The 16,239-nt window shown below is 41.8% G+C and overlaps 1 protein-coding gene and 1 long non-coding RNA gene across 7 annotated transcripts in view; one reads left to right on the top strand and one right to left on the bottom strand.

Moving 5' to 3' along the window:
• LOC110988129 (uncharacterized) overlaps positions 1–16,239 on the top strand; it is a 498,416-nt gene that overhangs the window by 449,795 nt on the left and 32,382 nt on the right. For 4 of the 6 annotated variants that reach the window (XR_015424931.1, XR_015424930.1, XR_015424932.1 and 1 more), the window contains one exon: positions 920–1,110. The exons of 1 other annotated variant lie outside the window; for it this stretch is intronic. The gene's annotated coding sequence lies outside the window, so the exon portion shown is untranslated. Of the gene's footprint in view, positions 1–919; positions 1,111–1,520; positions 1,542–16,239 lie in introns of those variants that run through there. One more of the 6 variants, XM_087135116.1, reaches the window with a different exon arrangement.
• The window catches only part of LOC147799529 (uncharacterized), a 278,554-nt gene that overhangs the window by 95,375 nt on the left and 166,940 nt on the right, over positions 1–16,239 (bottom strand). The gene's annotated exons all lie outside the window — the stretch shown is intronic.

Raw genomic sequence — 16,239 nt, forward strand, 5'->3', positions numbered from 1 at the left:
CCCGCACATGAAACACGCTCCTCCAAAACCCTGAGGCATGTTGACCTGAGCACTGTAACATTGGGACTGCTCAAAGTGATGAAAAGTAGAAGCAGCACATTCATAAGAGCTCTTAGCCTCTTAGCCTGCTTAACTGCTGCTCTCTTCTGCTTAATCTTTCTGGCGGCTTGATTTTCTGCAAGGGTTATCTTGTCATCATCTTGGTGTGCAGCCAGTTGATGCTCCTCATACTCCGTAACCATGGCCCAACCGTACATGCTGGAATCAGCCACATGAATCAACTTCTGTCTCTTGTTGATGGTACTGGACAGTGTTGCTTTTTCGACCGACAGGGAGGGGTTGTCAGCACCTAACTGGTCTCCTTCAGTTTAAACCAAGTCTTTGACTTGCTTAGAAAATAATAAATATTGCTTAGTATATTCGTGAATAAAATTCGGGTGAAACAGCGACAATGGAAGTAAAAGGATTCAATCCTTATATAAAGATAAAGTGTGTCTAGCCTGTGCCAGACCAGTGTGAAGTGAATCTCCTATACCCTATGCACCCCCACAAGAGTATGCTACATGCATCACTGAAACTTCCACTACACATTTCTCCAACCATTCACAGCTGTACATTCCACCTTTTATGCTCAAAGAAAACAAATATGTTCTAATTCATACCCGGTCACTCACACTTTCTTTGGTATATATTCATCATAAATGGGTGTGTTCTTTTGATGACTTTGATAAAGTTTTATATTTGGAAATAACTGGTTTTTCCTTTAATAAACTTCCTGACTGAAATGTTGGGTTTCTGGAGAAGTAAGGAGATACCGATATATAAGCCTTTTTGTTGAATACAGGGTACATGTACATGTGTGTGGAAATTATCCACAATCAGGTGATCAAAGTTGTTTTTTTCTTTTGTTTCTTTTCAGGCACTGCGGTGAGAACGCTGGTTTACTGACTCCATTGTGCTGTCTTGGGACGGAGCCAGCAGATAGACCACGCCCAGCCATTCCACTTTGTCACTCATCTGGTGGTCACTAAAGGACACCATTCAAGTTGATGGGGTGTGCTGATGAACAGTTGACCGACGGAGCAGGAAATTCATTAAGGCAGTAAAGAGGTGAGTTTCTCTCAGGCCATTTTCGTCTTGTCTCAAGAAAGTTTTATGTCGCTGTAATACATGTACATGCTTGCATACATGTGCATGTGCACAGCCACGTTTATTTGTTGCTTACTCACTGAATTCAAATTCACACCATGTACATGTACTTATATCTGACCAAAGGGAAGCCAAATGAATTAGTTTCTTTTTAATTTTGAAAATATTCAACTATTTTTCAACTTTATATTTACCACTTTTCAAATTCTGACTCTAAATAAGTACCAGTTTGCATGTACATGTATGACTGTGGATGTCAAATTTCATTTCATATTGGTTGGTTTCAGGTTTAGTTTCATGTCAGAATAACAATGTCTAATGTCAGTGTTTTTTCTTGAATTGTTCCATACTCAATATTGTAACCCTACTTTAAGGAGAAATACAGTAAAAAGGTACAATGGAGTATCAATGTACATGTACATACATGTACACGTACATTGTATGTACGTGTACCGGTACATGTACCTTGAGTTGTGTGTATAGCACTTTCTATTGGCTGTAGAGGAAAAAACAAACACTGAACTTGTTTTTTTTTTCTTTTTTTGGCCTACTGTCTCGGCAGTTATTTTGATATCATCTACTGTTTCTTAAGCTTCCAATGGTGACATCATAATAATATCTTCATTGGCCGTCTTCCATTCGGCATTTGGTTCCTACTCTCATGGCTTCTGTTCAGTTTCAGTGACGCCCACACACATGCGTTCAAGTACGTTTTCATTCATTTGTTTTTCATTTTGTTTCATGCTCAACTAACCTTCTCACATACCACTTCAGCATGTTGGTATGGAAGGTCTTGACTGTACCGTCGCCAAGATCTATACGGTAATCAATGTTTCCGACTTTGGCTAGTACAGGGAAAGGACTCTTCCACCAAAGTTTTGGTCAGTATGTAGGAGTAGTAATACGAGGCCACCGCCATTGAAACTTTGGGCTCAACTTTTTGCATTGTAGCAGTGTTTGTTCACATCTACCGACATTTGCAAATTCTGCTGTGCAATTTCCCATGTCTTTTCTAGACGCTCGCAGCGATCGAGAACATGTTGGTGTGTAGTTTTAACTTTGGGACTTTCAACTTTACCCGTCCAAAGTTCGTGTAATATAGCTATCGGACTATGGACTGTGCGACTGTAGAGTACTTTGAAGGGTGCAAATTTCAAGCTTGAGTGAGGGGTTTCATGATATGCAAAGAGGAGAGGTCCAGGATAGCGATCCCAATTGGCAGCTTTTCTGCGTGAAGCCGTTTCAACATTAGTTTAAGTACACCGTTCATGCGTTCAACCAAACGGTTGCACAAAGGATGTAATGGAGTAGTGATCATCTGTTTTATTGACAAGAGCCTACTCGTTTCTTTCATGAGATCTGATGTAAACTGTGATCCCTGATCAGAAAGAATTTCAGTTGGGAAGCTGACTCGTGTGAATACATTTACATGTACATATACTACCCTGGTAGTTTCAATACTACTGGTAGGTAGAGCAACGGCTTTTGGATGCCGCGTAATCAATCAGGGTCAATATGAAACGATCGCCTCTGTCAGATTTGGGATGAAGGGGGCCTGTAATGTCCACAGCCACAAGTTTAAATGGCATATCTATAAGGGGCATGTCTCCCAGTGGTACATGTACCTTGGTCACTTTGCCTTTGGAATAGTCCATTGACATATGTCGTAGGAACGACAATATTTCGTGAGCTACAAAGTTAATTACGTTGACTCGATATTTAAAAGGAACTACAAGTTGAGGACTCGCATCTCCATATTGGAAAGTGGAGGATTCGAACTTCCTATACAACACACCGTCAAGCCAGTAGAAAGTGGAAGTTGATCCGTATTTGTTGCATTTCTGATTGCCCTTCTCTGCAAGTTCTCGTATATGGGCCAACGACGGATCATTAGCTACATGTAGTTCGCTCATAATTTCAGGTTTCGAGATGTCTGGAATACTTTCAGGTACCCTAAGTTTCCTTAATGGTCTATCCTGCGCAGCTCGTTGTGTTTGTGTCATTACTGCACATGACATAGTATCGACGCTCCTGTGGTCTATCTCCAAATTGAGTGTTTGAAGAGACACCACATTGCCAGAGCAGGTCAGGATTATTCGGTGATCTGACACCTGTTATGTTACCTAATATGACGTCGTACACTGTTTGTCTCATGCCAAGCGCGTCAGTCCAGCCAACGAAATAGAATGAGTCTAATTTAATTCTTGCGACTGGAGATACGCGAACAGTTACATCGACAAGAATACACGACTTTTCGGCACCAGTGAGTTGTTTATCGGGAACAAGGTCATGTTTTATGACTATTGAGCTACAGCCGCCGTCGCATATACATTAACTTAACATTTGACGTTGTTAACCCAATCCGTCTGTGACTGGCATCGTAGAACAATCTGAGTTTTTACACGCCGCGCTCATTACAGGGAGTCCGTATCCGCACATCAATGTTGCGTAACCCTCTTGTGTACAACATTCAATGAGTGGCGTGAAATCAGGCAAGGTCGATATACATGTATAAGCTACAGTTTCTGTTGCACTAGGTGGACCACTTTCTCTAGATTTCGTGGCTTTCTGTGTGTTTTGCTCCATGTCACATTCAGCCTCAAAAAGGCCAGTAATTGCTGAAGCTATCATGTTATAGCGACTTTCTCAATTTCTTTAAACTTACTGCAGCAGTTACGCGCTATGTGACCCGGTTTGCCACATACAAAACACTTGATGATACATGTACATCTCGTGGTGTGTTGGCGTTGGTGATAGGTGTGAATGATTTGGCAAACAGTGCACTATGCATCTGCTTCTGATCTACATATTGGAACCACCTACATGTATTTGAATATTGGCCGTACAGTTTGCTGTTCCCAATAAAGGGAGCAAAGCTGCCGTGAGCATCCGTATACTGCTCTGCAAATTGGGCCATTTCCATAACATTAGCCAGTTTATGCTCTTATAGGAAAAGAGCTACATGTAAATGATCACTGCATCAATTCATGAACTGTTCCCGCAAGAGTAAATCTTTCAGACTGTCATACATGTACATGTATATCTTAGTACACATGTATTTTGGCCATAGCAACCCAACGCATCAGTAGGTTATCAAGACCAAACTGTGGCGCACTTTCGTCTTTCTCGGGTTTGCCAACCGAAATTTCTCTCTAAAGGCATGCTCATTTAGGTGGAATTGCTTGAGTAACATCTCCTTGAGCATTTAGTATTTGGCTGACTCATCTGAACTTAGCCAAGAATACAGTACACTTTGAGTGCTTTGCCCTTCAGGAGAGCACTTATATGTACATTGTTGGCCCACCACTCGGGGTTCCGTTCTTGCATGTGTACTGTTCGAAATGCCCTGACATATTGCAACTGCAATCAGACTGCACATTTGCTATCTTGGCAATTGGGCAAACGCAATGGTCGATACCACTCTTCCATAATTCTCTCAATCAGCTTTTGAGGAATTTGTTCCGGCTAAGACGTTTAAAACAAATTCAAACCAATCAACATTGTAAAATCTAAGAAGAATGACGATGCCACTACGCTCTCTAGGTTGCAAAACATCTCTAGATATTTCCCAGGAGTGTAGCCATTGCATGATTAAACGATTAAATCCCATAACTAAAAGAGCATCTCTAGATTTATTTGAGTTTGCCAATTAATTTCGGTGGAATTAATAATGATAAAATATCCAGGGTGGATACTTAATTCTAATGACTTTTTTACCTTGCTAGTTATCAATGTAGTCTTGTAATTTAAACGTCTGCTCATTTTCAGTTAAGTGTGAACCTGACTCATGATGTGTAATTTTAAAAACACCAAACAAAATAAATAAATAAATCAAACTTAATTAACACCTTTTTTAAATAAGCAAGCATGGACATCAACTACAGTCAACTCGTGATTAAAGTTAACAAAAACAACACCTTTTTTGCCAAGTTTCCCAATTTAATAGATGCTTACAAAGTGCCTAGAGTTAGAATGGACTTCTTTGGACACCGTTGGTCTAGCGATCCTATGTCGTTTTATCACAACCAACTCAACTTTGGGGTATATTGTACCACTATGGCCTGTGGTGTCGGATGGGACGTACTCAATGACTCAAACTCATACATTTTAGCTCTGTTTAATTTCCATGTGTATTACATGGTTAGAAAGGTCTTGTTTGATTGCAAAATACCCATCCCCAAAGATAACCTGTTTGACGCTTTGAACAATAATTGAAATCTTAGAAAGTTTAACGATGGGTGTTTATTGTTTAATGTTGACTCGACTTGATCGTTTAGATAGGCACGAGACACCACCACAAATGGATTAGGTACCACTTTTTATTATGAAAATGGATGCAAACCAGTCCCCGGATGCAATTACAACAAACGTGACTTGGGAGGACACGGAAAATACATATATCTTTATGTGACTTACATGGGATTTGGCATTCCTGTTCCCCCAAGAGCGTTAGGACACCCAAGCCATTATACAGTGACTTGCAACGAACAATCGGACGATAGGAAACTTGCTTGGCAAGATTTCACACCAAAACGACTCACTTGACGAACGCCGGCTTGACTGCAGTGAATGAATCGATCAGAGCTTATGTGTACGTGTTGAGCGCAAGCACAGACCAAAACCATCGTATTAGCCCCGGCTAGAGGATTAGATGCGCAACGACAATTTGTAAACATTAGGGAATCTCTCAAATTGGTTCTCGATCTAAAGCGATCGATCGATCAGTTTCAAAACTCGTTACAATATGCCAAACGTCTTTGAACTTTGTTGTATCACCCGAATGGGCTGAGAAAGGGATGCGAATTGCCTCGCCGGATTGACCGTGTCAGACTGGGCTGGTTGCCGGTGAAAAAGGGGATGCGACTGGGCTGAGAAAGGAATGCAAATTGCCTCGCCGGTTTGACCGTGTCAGACGGGGCAGGTTGCCGGTGAAAAAAGGGGATGCGAGTGGGCTGAGAAAGGGATGCGATTTGCCTCGCCGGTTTGACCGTGTCAGACAGGGTTGGTTGCTTGTGAAAAAAGGGGATGCGAGTGGGCTGAGAAAGGGATGCGAATTGCCTCGCCGGTTCGACCGTGTCAGACTGGGCTGGTTACCGGTGAAAAAAGGGGATGCGGATTGCCTTGCTGGATTAACAGTGTCAGGTAGAGCTGGTTGCCGGTGAAAAAAGGGGATGCGAATGGGCTGAGAAAGGGAAGTGAATTGCCTCACCAGATTAACCGTGTCAGACGGGGCCAGATGCCGATGGAAAAAAAGGGAATGCGAGTTTGGGGTGGAATTTTCATTCTATTCAGTAGGTGGCGCATGCCTAATACAAGGTGACAATTCAATTGAACCTGTAGAAGTACCCTTTTCTTCGCAATTATTTCTAACATTACATTCATTTCTACATATGAAAATAATACTTGATATACCTGTGATATAAAGGAGATATGATGATGCCGCTATAACATCTTAGATAAGAAGATGGTTTCAAAATGTCTGTCGTTGTAATCGCCAGCATGCACTTCAATGTTGTTACTGGGAAAACGATTTAATAAACTTCACTTAAAGTTTACCTTTGCCAAATAATGAAAATTATCGGTCAATATAGAACAGCAAAAGTGAAAACCATAAACATTAGGTTTTTATTGAATTTACATGTCCAAACTAAATTAAAAATTAAGCAGATTTTAAATTGATACAGCGATGAAAGATTTCTTTAAGTTAACTACATGTACTTGTTTAACATACAGTTCAGCTGATGTTTCTGTCACGGTCAACATTGTTAAATTATTTGTGATCTTTCAGATTCATCCAGATACACGAAACAGGAAATTTTCAGACTTGGAGGTACAGATGTGACATTTCAGATAAATTACATGCAAAAAACTATCCAGCAATAGTTGCACTAGTGCTAACATCCCTGTTTTGTATTGGTCTTAAAAGTCCGTTTTTTTGACGACCATGGTTGAACTGCTAAATGACAAAATCATTGAACAGTGACAGCCATATTCATGTATGCTCTCTTTTCAACGTTTCTTACATCTTAGCTTGTAATTCAATTGTTGCATGGGTACTGATATTCAATGTTCCATTGAAATGTATTTAATGAAATTTCAATTTCAGCATTTTTCTTTTGTTATCCTTATGTTTGTACACAGCCCATCCCACGAAATAAGGGTTTCTATTAAAGAAAGTGTGGGTTTTAAATTACCGAGCCGAAACCCACTCCTGTTTTTTTATTTATTATCAAACAATACCACCGTGCATGAACATGATCAGTCAAGTGGGGAATTAATAAGTAGTATTGTTTGAATTCACCGATGCATGCCAGGTCGTATCCCTTGGCATATTTTTCCTTTTCTACGCATGCTTTTGTTATCCTGCGTTGTTTTACAGGCTTAGATATTTTTATTTGCGACAAGAAATTGTTCTAGTGTGTCCTGTCAATACTCAACCCTCCAATCAGCACTTAAGTTTGAAACAAGATGCAACACTACCTCTGTGCTTAGAATGATGAATAGCTAACTCTTGCATTCATCTCAGCTTTCACAGTGACAGTTTGTCTTCTAGGAGCAAAGAAACCATGCAATAATTGTCGGAGATGCTCGATTATTTCCATGGAAACATTGAAATGCAGTGCAGAGTTAACCTGGACAATGTCATCATACAGAGAAAATCCATCTCTAGATTCTATCATCTTCAACATAGAAATTATGTCGCCTTTCGTGAAGGCCATTCCAAGCAGCCACGTTTTCATTTATTTCCCCTTTCTGCAGGCTACAGTTAAAGCCATACATAGTAAAAAAATATCCTTTCTCACCAAAATTAATGTGGCGTGCAATGCCCATGACACTCTCCCTCTGCTGCCGTAATCTTTTGGCAATTTCTCTGGATCAGCAGTCACAGTTTCGGGGATCTGGGTTGTCACATTTTTTTTCAATACCGGTAACTGTCTTATGCAATGACTTGTTGCTTTTCCTCTCTGTGCCTCGCTTTCTGATGTCATGTGGAAGTGCACCATTTCCAACTTCGAACTCTGTAGCTGTCAAGAATGACTGGATTATGTTCTATTTCTGCAAGCAGGGGATTGTTGTCGGGGAATTCTCTTGCGGGCTGCTCACCATCAAGTGCTTCTCCTGTCCAGAGGCGACCAGCTGATCAGTCACGTTTCTACCTTGTTGTTCTTGCTCGTTTTGTATGTTAGACGTAGTGTAATTTTTGGCTGGTTTATCATTCATAGGCCTGTCTCGTGGCCGCTATTAAAGTATCTACCTGATGGCTCTTTTGAAAATGAAAGAAGACGTATACATCTTGATTTTACAGCATTTTTACGTTGTTTAATGTCTTCTGACTCTGCAACGCTGCTATCGTTCTTTATCTCCAAACAATAAACTTAGAAAGGCTGTCAGCAATATTGCTCGTCTTTGGTGTTCTCCTTGCCTAAATAAAAAAATTTCCCTTGCAACAAGTCCTTGATTCTCAAAGTGTCAAACGGTTTCAACCTTTTTTTTGCGTCGTTTTCGATCTTGATCAAGGAATGTGAGTGTTGATCCATTTATGGGCTCCGCGTCAAAATTATTACACCAGTAATTCCAGTCGTCCATGGAAAAGTAATGACATTTTCAAACAATTATGTCCATTGATCCGCTATAGGTCTTTCCCAGCTGAACTCAATAACACGAAAGGCAGTTATGAAGCTTAGATCATTGTCGCAAACTGTAACCCTTTCCAAAGTGAGCAAATTCCACAAAGGAAACAGCTGACCTGCAATGTGCTACGCGCGCAGCATTTGGCTCATTCCCAGCAGTGGCAGCTACCCCAACCAATCAGACGCTGCGCACGTCACGCTGGCTGACGTCACACTTCTCCTTCATCGCCGAGGGTATACAGTTAGAAGTCGAAAATCGCGTGCTGGTTTGTACCTGTTATGTCTGCCAGTCTACTGCGCTCTACCTACCCAAACAGTCACTACATATGCAAATTTTCCCAGGCACCTATTATTGTTCGCTGTCGGCAGCCACCTTCTACTGTTCACGGGGCTCTGGAAAAACATCACCTCGGACAGCTGGGTCCTTTCAACTCTCCCCCTTGGATATTCTCTCGAGTTGACAAGCACCCCACCATCCAAGGCGATACTACGTCCGACCCCTGTTCCCCACAACAAGGACCAATGCGTGGCACTGAAGTCAGAGATAAATTCCCTTCTTCAAAAATGGGCTATTGTTCATGTTCAACCCGACCAGCTGGGAGTGGGGTAAGTTGTTTCAACATTCTTCCTCACACCCAAGAAGGGAAGAGACAACTGGCGTCCTATCATCAACCTGAAGTCATTGAACAAATTCATGCGTCCAAAGAAGTTTCGTATGAAAATTATCTCGACAGTGGTACACTCCCTACCGGTTCCGATCCGTTCCACACTAAATGTGGGGGAGGAATTTGACACCTCCACGGCTGTGTCAACATGGGAGGCCGAGGAAAGAAAAGGAAGCATCAGGAGGACCAAGCGGGGCACAGGAAGCCTCTGCCATCCAGTCACACCAGGGCCCAGTGTTTAGCGCCCACAGCTTCCGCATTGGCACAGCTGCTGCTGCAGCCATGAATGGCATCCTGTTGTCACAGACTAAGACCCTGGGGTGGTGGAAAACCCTAACCCTAACCCCCACACTCACTGATACTCCTCCGAGTAGGACGTCTGCTCCTCTGTTCCTTTGGTTTTGTTTTTTGTTTGGGTTTGGGGACAGTATTGTCTACCGGGCAGCAGAACACATGGGTCACATACCTTCTCGCGGAATCCTCACATGGCTGGGCACCCGGGGAGCCAGAATATCCTCACTCCTTCCATACATGTATGTCAAAGCCCAGCTTCAACACACACCTGCACCTGATGTGTTGGTGGTCCACATTGGGACTAATGACCTCTTCACCACGCCGGTGAAAGAGATCTGGGAGAGGCTGGAGGAGGGCCTCAAAGGCATTCACCATTTGCTCCCTAACACTACCATCATATGGTCAGATATTCTGTTGCACCTTTTTTACTATGGCCTGGAGCGCTCTGGAGTTGGCCAGAGAAATGTCAATGCCCTTAATAAATATGCCCATAGGCTGTGTAGACACCTAGGGAATGACCCTGCCTTAGTTCACTCTGACAGCATAAACCCTAGCCAACATTGCATCTTCTGGCGGGATGGCTTACATCTCTCCCAGCTAGGCAACAAATTGTTCGGCCTGAACTTAGTCGCTGCTAAAACTTTCTTCAAACACAACCCTGGGCCATCCTCCATCGTCCCCCCATTTCCAAGCCCTAGCCTTTGTATAATACATGTATATGCATATGTTCGTATGGTGTTATATCCATGTAAGTGGGGGGTGTAGCTGGCTCGAGAACAAAGTTGGAACTTGTTTGGCATGAGTCACGTCCTGTTTTGGGCCTAAAAGCCCCAATCGCGGGGTGGCTTCTCCCCTGTGGCCCCCTGTACCTTTGGGGGGGTTGGGGTGGGGGCAAACTTACCAGTGGCGACTTGCTGCACACACAGTCTCTCTGTTACTGGCCACCAGTTAAAGGTTCGGCGTCTCCTGCCCGTTACTCATGCATCACAAAATCCGGCGTTTCATGCCCGTTACTTATGCATTATTAAATTCAGCATCTCTTGCCCATGACGCTACAGAGAAGTTCTTTTGTGATAGTGGTGCTATGTTGTTAGCACTGTGTACTTAACTAATAACTATATTGTTGCCTTTACATTTGTATGATTTTAAAGTGATTCTGGGGCCCTATGGCAATATCTTTTAATCTATAACATTTTGCATTTGTTATCTCAAGTTGTGGCTGTAATAAACGCTCGGCGAGAAAGGGCTGAAGCATACCCAAGATCCGTGTTCCCGTGCCCTCTCAACTTCTCTGGGACAATACCAATATTCTGGTACCTGAACAATACATTTATGAGATTACATGTACTTCCTCATCTTTGCATTGAGTGGCACTGACACTCACTGGCTACTACGAAAAACTCACCCTGATTTAAGAATGAGAAACGTAGCTCTGTTCCATGCAATATACAGTAAACTCCGGCTAAGTCAGCACTCTTGGGACTCAAGAAATTATGACTACTTACGCAAAGGCTGACTTGTGCTGTAAGTCGCCATTTTGCTGTCTTACAATCAGGCAATCTTTGGGCAGGGAACCAGACTCTGTTCAATAAGGCGGCCCCCAAAATGGACAGAGTGCATGCATGTAGCACTAGAGGGGTTACTGGTATTGATGTACTCATGCTGGCCGATTATGAACCACGGCCTGTGCTGCTAATAAACAGACATCAGTGGGACTTGTTACTTGACACTTCTTGGCAACCGCGGTGAAGGAAACTGATAGCGAAGCACGAATTTTGACATACACAAAAGAATTTCTGTGGTTTTGTGGAGAAGGGACTTAGAAAAACATGCCAACTTATACGAAATGACTTAGACGATATGATGAGTTACGCGATGCCGACTTAGTCGGAGTTTACTGTAGCTACTGTATACCCCAGACAGGGCTGTCCTCATGCAAAAGAATTACCCTTACAAACCAACAGCTTTAGAGATCGGTGACAAATCTTCCAAAGGATCCTCAACGTACCCGTCCTTTACCAACTCCGATTTCCATCCACCGTGCCTTGTAAACAATCTGTCTGGCACTTCCGCTTGGGCAGCAGTGGTTGCTCCCCTGGATTGGAGGCAGTGCAAGCCAAAACTCTTCATATCTGCAACAAACACAGAGCTAAAACCTCAAGGATAACTTCCCTTACAATTGAATCCGAGTGTGGCTGATTAATACCCCTCAATTTGTACCCGCCTTTAATGTTTGACTGAGCATGAAAAATAAAGGCGTCTGATTCAGAAAATTCAGCTGCAGATAAATATTTCTGTAACAAATCTACTGGACTATACCTAGAATCTGTCTTATTTCTGACTATTTGTCTACCCTCTCAATACTGTTCAGTTGTGCTTGACAGAATGAGCACTGTGAAACCCTCAAAAATAAAAGAAATGCCATGTTCATACTTGGGTGGTGATACCCTGCGGTGGTTGGGTACGCTTAAGTTTTAAGCTAGGTATTGATCGCTTCAGCAATTAAAATACTCCAAATAAAGATCAATAACTGGCACAAAAACTTATTCTCACTGTATATTAGAGTTGATTTATTTCTATTTGAAATCAAGTTGAGAAATTTGGGACTGTCCCAATATTGAGACTGAGAAAATTTACACTATTGCGGATACTAATAAATAGAGTTGACAGTGATATGGATTGATTGACCTGTAATGAAAAAAAGCTTATGGTGTGATCATTACAAAAATAAAAAGGTAAGTCATAAGATATGGCAGAGCCAGTGGGCAAAGGGATAATTCAAGGATAAAAGGATAATTGGTCACTTGGGAGACATTCCCATAGGAACGTGAACAAAATTTTCAAACTTTACCGTCCCATAATTCAATATTCCCTAATCCGATCTGAACCAAACTTTGCATGTTTCCCTTTCAGACCCTAATCTATCACCTCTCAAAATGTGGACCGTAAAAAATTTCCTCCTTTTAGTATTTGGAGCATTAGGGAGACATTTCAATGTCTCCCTAACGACCGATGTCTCCCTAATGTTGAAAAATTTACCACAAAATGTCTCCCAAGTGACCTATTGGAAATATTAAAGGACAGGCTAAAGGATAAAAGGGCCCTGTGCAACCTGCTCTCTCAACAAAGTTCAGCTGTGTAAAGACCAGACAATGAAACAATTCAGTATATGTAATAGTCATTGAATCCAAACATAAAACAGTCGTTATGCTTTGTGCATGGTCAAACTTTCCACAAAACTTTCATGAAAATGCAACTAACGAATCCAGTTCAAATGACAAATTTTTGAACTGACTTGGAGCTCACACTTGGCCCACACGTACTACGAGACAAATCTGTCAATGCGAACAGGCCAGAAATGTGCGTAACGGTAAATGAACGATAAACGTTGCAAAACGTTTATGACAAAATTGAACTTACGTTCTGACAGAGCAAACTCCTGCCAGAGAAAGGTAAATTGTCATGTACGCCACAGCGAAGTATGTCGCATAAGTGTAGCGTACAAGAATACCTTCATGTCTGGTACAAACTAATGGACTAGAACCCATTGTTGCAGACTAATATTGATGAGGATATGGTTAATTTATGATTATGACCTTGAACAATCACTGGGGCCACTTTACACAAAAAATGTAACGATTGAAATATTATGTCGGGACTGTGTTGAACGAGTAGGAACACTCAAGGTTTGGTGTGGAAATCTGAGAGACTCCTAGAGTTAACAAAGTCTGACCACCACAGAAACGTGAGAAAGCTTGATATGAACCAGTTCACTAAATCGGAAAAAAACCTGTGTATAACGAAAGACACATTGTAACTGATCTCAAGGTCATAAGATCTGCCTCTTTGTTTGCATAATACAAGTAAGAATCTATCATTCCTTCAGAACTGAAGCTAGGTACCAGCCTTTTCTAGACCTTCTAGAGTAAACTTTACTAGTGAAAAGACCGTGGGATCGTCAATTCCAGCCATTTTGTGTGCCCAAGATATGGATGTTACCTCCTTAATAATTGGTGCTGGGGAATTACACTTTTTTCTTAAATGAGTTAAATAATCAAAGGGGTCTGCATGTATGTGCTTTTTCTATTCCCCTAGCCCAATCTGACCACTGTAAGAAAGCTCCCAAGTACAGCTTCCCTTTCCTCCCTTACATGTAAGTCCAGCATTACACTCAGAAGCTGAGCTGCTGAATGCCTCCATTCTGGTGATTCCTCTTCCATACTTGAAGCCCAAATATCATTGCTGAATATGATCTGCATAGAGACAACAAAACTGTCATGATCTGCACAGAGACAACAAAACTGTCATGATCTGCATAGAGACTACAAAACTGTCATGATCCGCACAGAGACAACAGAACTGTCATGATCTGCACAGAGACAACAAAACTGTCATGATCCGCACAGAGACAACAAAACTGTCATAATCCGCACAGAGACAACAAAACTGTCATGATCCGCACAGAGACAACAGAACTGTCATGATCTGCACAGAGACAACAGAACTGTCATGATCCGCACAGAGACAACAAAACTGTCATGATCTGCACAGAGACAACAAAACTGTCATGATCTGCACAGAGACTACAAAACTGTCATGATCTGCACAGAGACAACAAAACTGTCATGATCTGCATAGAGACAACAAAACTGTCATGATCTGCACAGAGACAACAAAACTGTCATGATCTGCACAGAGACAACAAAACTGTCATGATCTGCACAGAGACAACAAAACTGTCATGATCTGCATAGAGACAACAAAACTGTCATGATCTGCACAGAGACAACAAAACTGTCATGATCTGCATAGAGACAACAAAACTGTCATGATCTGCACAGAGACAACAAAACTGTCATGATCTGCACAGAGACAACTAAACTGTCATGATCTGCACAGAGACAACAAAACTGTCATGATCTGCACAGAGACAACAAAACTGTCATGATCTGCATAGAGACAACAAAACTGTCATGATCTGCACAGAGACAACAAAACTGTCATGATCTGCACAGAGACAACTAAACTGTCATGATCTGCACAGAGACAACTAAACTGTCATGATCTGCACAGAGACAACTAAACTGTCATGATCTGCACAGAGACAACTAAACTGTCATGATCTGCACAGAGACAACAAAACTGTCATGATCTGCACAGAGACAACAAAACTGTCATGATCTGCATAGAGACAACAAAACTGTCATGATCTGCATAGAGACAACTAAACTGTCATGATCTGCACAGAGACAACTAAACTGTCATGATCTGCACAGAGACAACTAAACTGTCATGATCTGCACAGAGACAACTAAACTGTCATGATCTGCACAGAGACAACTAAACTGTCATGATCTGCACAGAGACAACAAAACTGTCATGATCTGCACAGAGACAACAAAACTGTCATGATCTGCATAGAGACAACTAAACTGTCATGATCTGCACAGAGACAACTAAACTGTCATGATCTGCACAGAGACAACTAAACTGTCATGATCTGCACAGAGACAACTAAACTGTCATGATCTGCACAGAGACAACTAAACTGTCATGATCTGCACAGAGACAACTAAACTGTCATGATCTGCACAGAGACAACAAAACTGTCATGATCTGCACAGAGACAACAAAACTGTCATGATCTGCATAGAGACAACAAAACTGTCATGATCTGCATAGAGACAACAAAACTGTCATGATCTGCACAGAGACAACTAAACTGTCATGATCTGCACAGAGACAACAAAACTGTCATGATCTGCACAGAGACAACAAAACTGTCATGATCTGCATAGAGACAACAAAACTGTCATGATCTGCACAGAGACAACAAAACTGTCATGATCTGCATAGAGACAACTAAACTGTCATGATCCGCACAGAGACAACAAAACTGTCATGATCTGCACAGAGACAACAAAACTGTCATGATCTGCACAGAGACAACAAAACTGTCATGATCTGCATAGAGACAACAAAACTGTCATGATCTGCACAGAGACAACAAAACTGTCATGATCTGCACAGAGACAACAAAACTGTCATGATCTGCACAGAGACAACTAAACTGTCATGATCTGCACAGAGACAACTAAACTGTCATGATCTGCACAGAGACTACAAAACTGTCATGATCTGCACAGAGACTACAAAACTGTCATGATCTGCACAGAGACAACTAAACTGTCATGATCTGCACAGAGACAACAAAACTGTCATGATCTGCACAGAGACAACTAAACTGTCATGATCTGCACAGGGACAACAAAACTGTCATGATCCGCACAGAGACAACAAAACTGTCATGATCTGCACAGAGACAACAAAACTGTCATGATCTGCACAGAGACAACTAAACTGTCATGATCTGCACAGAGACAACTAAACTGTCATGATCTGCACAGAGACAACAAAACTGTCATGATCCGCACAGAGACAACAAAACTGTCATGATCTGCACAGAGACTACAAAACTGTCATTATTACTATTTCTAATT

This window comes from Acanthaster planci, linkage group LG03, assembly GCF_054643075.1.
Source record: "Acanthaster planci isolate LZ-2023a linkage group LG03, COTS_SCS, whole genome shotgun sequence".
NCBI lineage: Eukaryota > Metazoa > Echinodermata > Asteroidea > Valvatida > Acanthasteridae > Acanthaster > Acanthaster planci.